This window comes from Euprymna scolopes, chromosome 12 (genome assembly GCF_053919585.1).
Source record: "Euprymna scolopes isolate OS-2025 chromosome 12, ASM5391958v1, whole genome shotgun sequence".
NCBI lineage: Eukaryota > Metazoa > Mollusca > Cephalopoda > Sepiida > Sepiolidae > Euprymna > Euprymna scolopes.
The window spans coordinates 48,336,422-48,345,943 of record NC_136493.1 but is presented as its reverse complement, the minus strand read 5'-3'; positions in this window follow the sequence as shown (position 1 = coordinate 48,345,943).

Here is a 9,522-nt window from a genome sequence, read left to right as displayed (position 1 = left end):
AAAGGCTTCAAACAGATGGCATATCGACGTCGTGGAAGGTTTTACATTAGAGTCATTGCCAAGGTCACTGGTAAAATGGTTGGATGATTTTACCCCTTAAAAAGTTATCTCACACTTGACACGGTCCTGGATATGACCTTAAACTATATATATATATATATATATATATATATATATATATATATATATATATATATATATATATATATATATATATATATAAGTAAATTTTTGGTACAGCAGAATGGAAGGAGAAATTTCAGAGGAAACATAATTTAATTTAAATACCAAAAAAAAAAACAAGAAATGGGCAGGTGAAATTAAAATTTTCCCTAAGGCCTTATCGTCTGACCCTCTAAGAGGAAACGTCAGAATGATAGATTAAAAACTAAGAAAACGAATGAGGGAAGAGGGGAATTTTGGTTACAGTTGGAAGAACAGTGGAGAAAAAAAAATAAAAAAATAAATAAAAATCTCACTGTTCAGGTGGTTTTAAATCAATGAATATCTCCAACTGATGTCTAAGAATCTTTTGTCTACACAGGCTAGGTCGAGAGTTGTTAATAACTAACGCCTCAATGATATTGAGATGATAGTTCGACCTAGCACTCCCAGGCTCATGAGTCTGCCATTGGCGATCACCTGTTGAGTATAAATAGGTGTGCCGATCAATATTCCGATGGGTGGTTTTCTGTTTTATACAGTGCTAGGTCGAACTATCATCTCAATATCATTGAGGCGTTAGTTATTAACAACTCTCGACCTAGCCTGTGTAGACAAAAGATTCTTAGACATCAGTTGGAGATATTCATTGATTTAAAACCACCTGAACAGTGAGATTTTTTATTTTATTTATTTTATTTATTTTTTTTTTTCTCCACTGTTCTTCCAACTGTAACCAAAATTCCCCTCTTCCCTCATTCGTTTTCTTAGTTTTTAATCTATCATTCTGACGTTTCCTCTTAGAGGGTCAGACGATAAGGCCTTAGGGAAAATTTTAATTTCACCTGCCCATATATATATATATATATATATATATATATATATATACTAGCAGGGGTTACCCGGCGTTGCCTGGGTGATCGGCCCCCTTCCCACTCCGAGGGGTAACAAAAAAAGTCACTCCTCTGGATTTACATGCTTGGTGCCGGCCTCCCCCCTTCAGGGATAGATAATCCCCAACCCCACCTTCAGGGAGGAGGGTGCCTGGAGGCTTCTCCCCCCCCAAACAAAAAAGTTACCTCCTCCTGGCCTCTTCGCCCCCCCACCCTTGGGGGTGACACCGGCTCCCTCCTTTGGGGTGAGAAAATGCCAGGCTTCCCCTTTTGGTGGGGGGATGGTGGCCAGCTCCCCTTACTTGCCCGTAGGTGGGTGGAGGATCGGACGCCCTTCCGTTAGGAACCCACCCTTGGGTGGAGGTGGAAGGAAAGGGTATAGCCCTCCCCGCTTCGGATAGGATTTAATAAAGAAATATAATTAAAAAAAAAAGTAGAATCGATCAGGATCGAACACGCAAACTAACGGTTCACAGTTTAGTATGCATACCCGAATTACTCTCTTACCTTTAATAAATAAAAAAATAAAAAAAAAATGTAGTAAAAGAAAGTATAAGCAAATGAATGGATAAACGGGAACGGGCTTGGTTGCCATAACAACGTGACGTACACAAGGACGGTAGTGAACGTGTGTATGTGTGCGTGTGTGCGTGTGTGCTGGGTAGTAGTACTAATAGTCTGTCCTTTGGAGGACAGCGTTTGTTTTCGTGTTGTGTGTACGTGTGTGCGGCTAGCGCCAGAATGGCGGACGTGGTGTCGGAGGTTGGATTGTGATGGCTTGTGTAAGTTTCGTAATCTTGTAATTTGTAAATGGCAAGTTAGGAAAAAAATAGACCCTTCCAAGATGGACAATAAATAAGGGCATAATATTTTATGGTAAATTTAAAAACGTAGGAACCATAGTTTTTTTAGGAGATGTGATTATTGGATTAACCAATCAGAAATCGTCTGTGGCACACACATATCTGTTTATATATATATATATATATATATATATATATATATATATGCGCGGGCTTTGAGGAGTGTGGAGACACTCTTTAATTGCCATTGCTCCCAGGTATACTCTGACCCGGAGTGCAAGTACCTGTTAGGGTCCCAACTATGGGTTAAATAGAAACCAACTTAAAACAAAAAATATTCTATCAAAAAAATTTTCTTCAAAATCTTTGGATTCGGCATTAAATAACCTGAAAAGGGTTGATATGCCGTAAAACAAAAACAAGCAACCAACCACATCTGATACAATCCTCTACATCCTAATATGTTCTGAGGTGAAGTACTATTGTGACACGTTCGTGATGTTTCCTTCGTTAGGCTTCCACAGATGGCCTCATTTGAAACCCTTTGTTTCTCCCATCTAAGAAAACGTGACACCAGTCGTCATTTCACTTTGTTTTCTTTACGACATTTGACCTGTTGCCCCACCCCCTTTGTCAATTTTAAGTCACTCATTTCTGGGAACGATTCTGTTTTGCAGATCTGAGTATTTATCAGTCACCGCCATTCTGAATGCACATTTGCAAGGAATTAACTGACGCATCTTTGCTTTGGACACACGCCCATAACAGTAGTCGCTTTCATAAAAAGGTAGAAACAGAAAAAATATATAGTCAATATCTGCAACAGAGAAATGAAACTTTCAGGTCGTGGAACATTCAGGTCCTTTTCCAGGAAGCTTTTGAGCTATCTACACGTAAAAGCTTGTACCAGACTTGTACGCGCGGGGAGACTAGCACATTAGCTGCATTTTTTTTTTATTTCAAAATGTCAGTGCATATCAACTAGACTCAGATTTACAGGAATCAAATCGTTTATGTAATCGAGTGCACAGCGGCAAAGGTCACACTTGCCTAAACGGCAGCAGAATTAAAAACTAAACTAACATTCACCTTTCCTTGTTTTAAAATGGATGCATGTTTCTCTCTTTTTTTTCTTATTCTATATCTCTCTCTTTCTCTCGCTTTCCCCACTCTCTCTCTCTCTCTCTCTCTCTCTCTCTCTTTTCAAGAAAGAGTTTGGACACCATCTACAGCGGACGTAAAAAATGAGACCCGAACGCCCTAGGCGAAGCAAACGTCGGATAGAGTTTAAAAATGCTCCTTATATAAATTTTGCAAGAAAGTTCTTGCAGTTTTTAACATTTTAAAGCCTTTCTCATACAGAAAGTTGCCGGGATGCTTGAAAAAGTAGAAGTCTGTAGATGAGTGTCTTGAGAGTATGGTGGATGAGTTAGAGTTTGTAGCCTTATACGTTCAACTTCTGCAAGGTCGGTTTAACAACGTGCGGCGGGCATTATCGTGGAGAATTGGCCCTTTTCTGTTGACTAATGCTTGATGTTATGTCGACGTTTATGATACATTTCATCCATTTGTTGACAATACTTCTCCGCCACAATTGTTTCGCCTTAGACCGGTCGCAAAGCACCAAAAAGTCAATTCTGGCTTCGGGAAATGTCGTAGAGCTCGGTCGGCGTCTAACCACTGAGCCGAGCGCCGCCGGTTGTCGTAAAGAACCCACTTTTATCACAACCCAGTCGAGAAACGGGTCGTTCTTGTTGCGTAAAAGTACGAAAGATGACACAACGGCGTTTCTTTTGGCTTTCGTTCGATTCGTAAGGCTCCTATTGATCAAGTTTTTTTTGTTTGTTTTTCGAATCTCGCTCGTGGTTGGAAATCATCGTATATGTATTGTCTAATTGAGAGGCAAGTTCTCGAACAGTTGTGGATAGATGGCTCTTAATTGATCGTTGTCAACATCCGATGACCGACCACAACACTCATCATCTTCTAGATATCCATCACGGCAACGAAATTCTTTAAACGATCGTTGCGCTGTGCGTTCAGTAGTGGTTTCTGTGCCATACGCGAGCTTTTCGACTTAGCTTGAATCGAAATAAGAAAACTGTGCGAATTTGCTTTTTTCCATTTTGTATTCGCGTTCTGAAAAGAAAACAACATAATTGTTTTAAAACGATTGTAATTTAAAAAAAAAAAACACTCTTTAAAACAATATATAAAGTAAAGGTAATCTGAAAACTTATTTGAAAAGGCATCATTCCCCATTTTATACAAGCGTTCAAGTTTCAGAAAGCGGTCGATATCATCAATACTGATGAGGAAATCCTGCCCGTAATAACCCCAAAATAACCCAGAGACAAGGCTCACAGCGGATATAGCCTACCGTTGGTCGCATCAACGCCTTAGTCTAAAGAGAATTTTTTTTTTACATAGAGGTCACCACTTATCAAGGCCCGGAAGCTACTCGAGGATAGGGTTACTAAGTGTACAGTAGTCAGTGCGATAATATAGTAATCGTTAGTAGTAAAAATTTGGTAAATTGGATTACTTAAAGGGATGGTTCATAAAGAATTTGTTTACGTTGGACTTGAAGACAACCAAATTGTAGTTCGATGGAAAACAGGCAATCGAAAGAGAGTTTCACAGGTGAGCAGTTCTAACAAAGAAGCTTTGTTCGTGGAATCTACATTTTGGTTTAGGCACAGATAAAGAGTGGGGAAAAGTATTGACAATGGGTTCAGATAGACGAGTGTTTTTCGTGAAAGTTTGGCGAGGGGGGGGGGAACCAAAGATTGGACCACCGATGAGCACTTGCCATGGAAATAATGATAAAGCAGAGATAAGCTTGCACCGTCACTTCTGTGGGAAAGAGGTTGCAAGGAAGAGAAAATATGCATCTCTTATAAAACCCTCCAGTGTACTTATTCTAGAAACGCCTCCATGACAAACCAAGCAACTCTCTACGGGTTCACAAGCTATTGTGTTACACTATGGCAACATTTGGGGAGGTACTGCTCAAAGCACCCTTTCCTGCCTGGACAGAGTACAAAACCGATCTCGAAACCTAGTGAGCAATGCCCTTTTCTCTTCCCTATTACCGTTTTCTCACAGAAGAGACGTTGTTAGTCTTCCTGTACTCTATCGTTACTTTCATGGCAGGTGCTTGACTAGGCTTCCATCTATAACCCTCGCCTGTGAAACATTCTCAACAAAATCCCATCTAGCTACAACCGCTCTCAATAGTTTCATTTTCCTTCTCTACCAAAAACTAAACACAATTTCCATGAGCAAAGTTTCTTTCCTGGAACTGCTCCTATGTGACGCACAATAGCACGAGGTCGCGTTCTAGCTGACTATAACATGATCGATTTCAATTGCAATGAAACAAGTTCGTGTCCTATCAACTGGAATTAATGGCTTATCTAACTGACTATGTGTATTTATTACGAATTTGTATAAAGCCCAGCAATAACCACTGATTGCCGTGACAAATAACACTCCATCTGTGAGCCACTCCTTCAAATTCTTCGGCTTTACATTCACAGGCAGCATGAATTGGAGCAAATATATAGAGGACGTCACTAAGGCTGTTGCAAAGAACGTGAGCTCTCTCTACTTTGCTAGAAAATTACTTACAACAGAGAGTATTCTATGCCTCTTCAGAGCCACCATTCGTTCATGCATGAAGTATTGTTGCCACATTAGGCTTGTGCATATACCACTAGTCTCTGTCTTTGACAGGATCGCATAAAAAGTCTCAAATTTAACAGGTACCGTATTATCGGCCAATTTCTAACCTTTGTGTCATCTCCGCAATGTTACATTCCTGAGCTTGTTTTCCAATTACTGTAATAGAATGCGCTCTGATGAATAATTACACTTGACCCTCCCCTCGACGTACACACTTTTGATAAAACCGATAAGCAGTAAAATTCCACCCCTTATCCGTTAAAGGTTTATAGATGCCAAAAAGCGTTCTACTGTAATAGTTCCTTTTTTCGGATTACTAGACTTTGAAATTCCCTCACTGTTTCCAGCTTCTCTGACTGTAATCACATGCAGAAATTTAATTATGACGTGAACATACATCCCGCAATTAAACTCCTCAGAATCATTCTGTTAAATATGATTCCAAATAGTAGCACCTCACGTCCAAGTTGGCAATACGCATTGTTTGAGGTAAAAGAGAGTCAATAACTTCGTTTACTGATGTATCGATCAATTATTTTGCTTTTTATCATTTTGTCAATGATTATTTTGACTATTGATAGAAAATATATCATACAATATTTTTAATTATTATGAAAAGTAATAATAAAATAAAATTTAAAAAAATCAATCCGAAACGTGCTGTAAAACAGCTTCATCTAAATTTAGACGACTAAATAACGTTCAAATTCTACGAGAATATTCTAAATTAAGTGTCTATTTCAGAATCCATCCATCCATTCATCCATCCATCCATCCATCCATCGATAGCCTAGAGCCCGGGGGGAGGGGCATAGGCCATCCACAACTTTGTAGATGCTTTTGTGACCAGGAGTTCTTTTTTCGAGGTGAGGTAGCTGGCCCCACGTCCAACCTTCCCAGAAGGAACATACAGCGCCTAGCCTTCCCAAATGGTCACCAACCTGGTACTGGCCAGGCTCAACGTTGCTTAACTTCGGTGATCTGGCGAGAACTGATGCTTCAACGTGATTGTGCAGAATGTTTTGGGTAAATTTTTTGATTATTAACTGTATTTGTTGTCAAATTTTTTAATCGATAAAAACAAAGAAAAGGAACGAATAATAAACAAATGATTCCTACCACAAGCAAAAAATGTTGATTTTTACTTAATTAATGCCTAATCTTTGTGTTTTAAAGTTTTTTGCACCAGTTTTATTTACAGGTATTTCGGTGCCTTCAGGATCTTGTAACCTCGTCATTTTCAAAGATGGCGTAAGAAGTTAATTGCAGTAAAAACTCACACATTGAAATTTACAAAAACAGAAGTTAATAAAACATAGATATATTGGCAATTACATTCTTGATTGATTAGTAACATTTATCTCTAAATATCTATAAAAGTGAAATTGTCTCCGTGTGTGTCTGTGTGTGTATATTTCCCTACCAAACTACTCTGTCAATTTGCAGTCTACAGAATCGAGATTTGACATAAGGGGTATTGAGATTTGGGAAAATATTTTTAATCGGTTTTCGGCTAGAAATTTAGCTGTCAAGTGGTCAAAGTTCAACGATTTGACCCTGGAAAACTCTACTAAACTTCTCCGCCAATTTTGGATCTAAACACTTGAAATTTTAAATGTAGGTTACGTGGACATGGGGCAAACATTTTCATTTGATTTGAGCCCCAAAAAATAAATGTTAAGTACTCAAAATTGGGGTCAAAGTTTTAAAAAATTTAACCTCTGCGGTCTTTACCAAATTACTCGGCCAAGTTTAGGTCTAAACATTTGAAAATTTACATAAAGTGTATTTATAGATAGGGAAAGCTTTTCAATCGATTTGGGTTGAAAATTTGAGCTGTTAGGGGTCGAATTTCAAAGAATGTATTCTTTGCTATCTCTAGTAAGCTACTCAGACAATTTTTGGTATAAACATTTGAAATTTTACATAACGGGTATTCAGACATACGGCAAGCATTTTAATCAGTTTTAGGGTAGAAAATTTGGCTGTCAAAATGTCCAAGTTTAAAGAATTGACCTTTGCAGATCTAGCAAACTTCTCTGTCAATGCTGGGTCTAAACACTTGACATTTAAGATGTACATGTATTTGGACATGGGTCAAACTTTTATTTTGATTTGAAACCGAAACAATAAATATTAAGGGGTCAAAATTGGGGTCAAAGTTAAAAAAAAATTACCTCTACAGTTTCTACTAAATTACTCAGACAATTTCTGGTCTAAACATTTGAAATTTTACATAAAGGGTATTCACACATAGGCCAAGTTATGAACAGTACACAGGGCCTGAGCAAAGCTGAGCTGAACTGCTAGATAGCTATATTCTTGTTTACATTTTGAGTTTTAAGTTGTTCTACGGTCTCCCTCGGGACTTTACTTCGATTAATCCCCGGCACAATTTTTGAAAATGGCAGATTTACAAACCTGATACGTCATTGATAAAACATGTAAATAAATGTACTTTAAAATAAATGAAACCACCCAAAAAATAGGCATGTGTATAGAAAATTTAATTGGCTCCCAATTATTTTCTCTACACTCTCTCTCTCCCTCTCTCTCTTTCCCAGGCGTGATGTTGCTAGTCTCAGTCTTTTTTTAAATACTATTGCTGTAGTTATTCATAGTTTTCTGACTTTGTCCCTACTTCTTTTGTTCCAGTTTGTTTGACTCGTTGGTCCAGGGGACTCCGTCAATTCGCTGTTTCGATATCTAATTGTAATGCAACTTCTAAATCCAATGGCTTCTTTCAAAGAACCGATTGCTTGTGGAACTCTTGATAATTGTTTTCCTCCTAACATTATCTTCAGTCTTTTAAAGAACATAGTAAATAAGCATCTCTTAAATTTCCAATCATTATGTTTCCTTCTTGTTAACCTCTTCATTAAGTGACTTTACGCTTTGTTTGGTGCGATTTTCATAAAAAAAGTTACTTGTCTTGCTTGCGGTAACTGTTTATATTATTATGTTTATATTATTATGTTTATATTACCATGTTAATATTATAATGTTTATATTATCATGTTAATATTATCATGTTTATATTATCATGTTTATATTATGATGTTTATATTATTATGTTAATATTATCATGTTTATATTATTATGTTTATATTATTATGTTTATATTATTATGTTTATATTATTATGTTTATATTAAGTTTATATTAAGTTTATATTATTATTTTTAAATTATCATTTTTATATTATCATGTTTATATTATTATGTTAATATTATTATGTTTATATTACTATGTTTATATCATGTATATATTATCATGATTATATTATGTTTATATTATCATGTTTATATTATCATGTTTATATTATCATGTTTATATTATTATGTTTATAATATTATGTTTATATTATTATGTTTGTATTATCATGTAAATATTATCATGTTTATATTATTATGTTTATAGTATTATGTTTATATTATTATGTTTATAGTATTATTTTTATATTATCGTGTTTATATTATACTGTTAATATTAATATGTTTATATTATTATGTTTATATTATTATGTTTATATCTTGTTAAAGCTTTCATGATTATATTATTATGTTTATACTATTATGTTTATATTATGTTTATATTATCATGTTTATATTATTATGTTTATATTATAATGTTAATATTATCATGTTTATATTATGTTTATACTATTATGTATATATTATCATGTTTATTTTTGTTTATATTATTATGTTTATATTATTATGTTAATATTATCATGTTTATATTATTATGTTTATATTATCATGTTTATATTATTATTTTTAAATTGTGTTTATATTATTATGTTTATATTATTATGTTTATATTATTATGTTTATATTAAAATGCTTATATTATGTTTATATTATGTTTATATTATTATGTTTATATTATTATATTTATATTTTTATGTTTATATTATTATGTTTATATTATAATGTTTATATTATTATGTTTATATTATTATGTTTATATTATGTT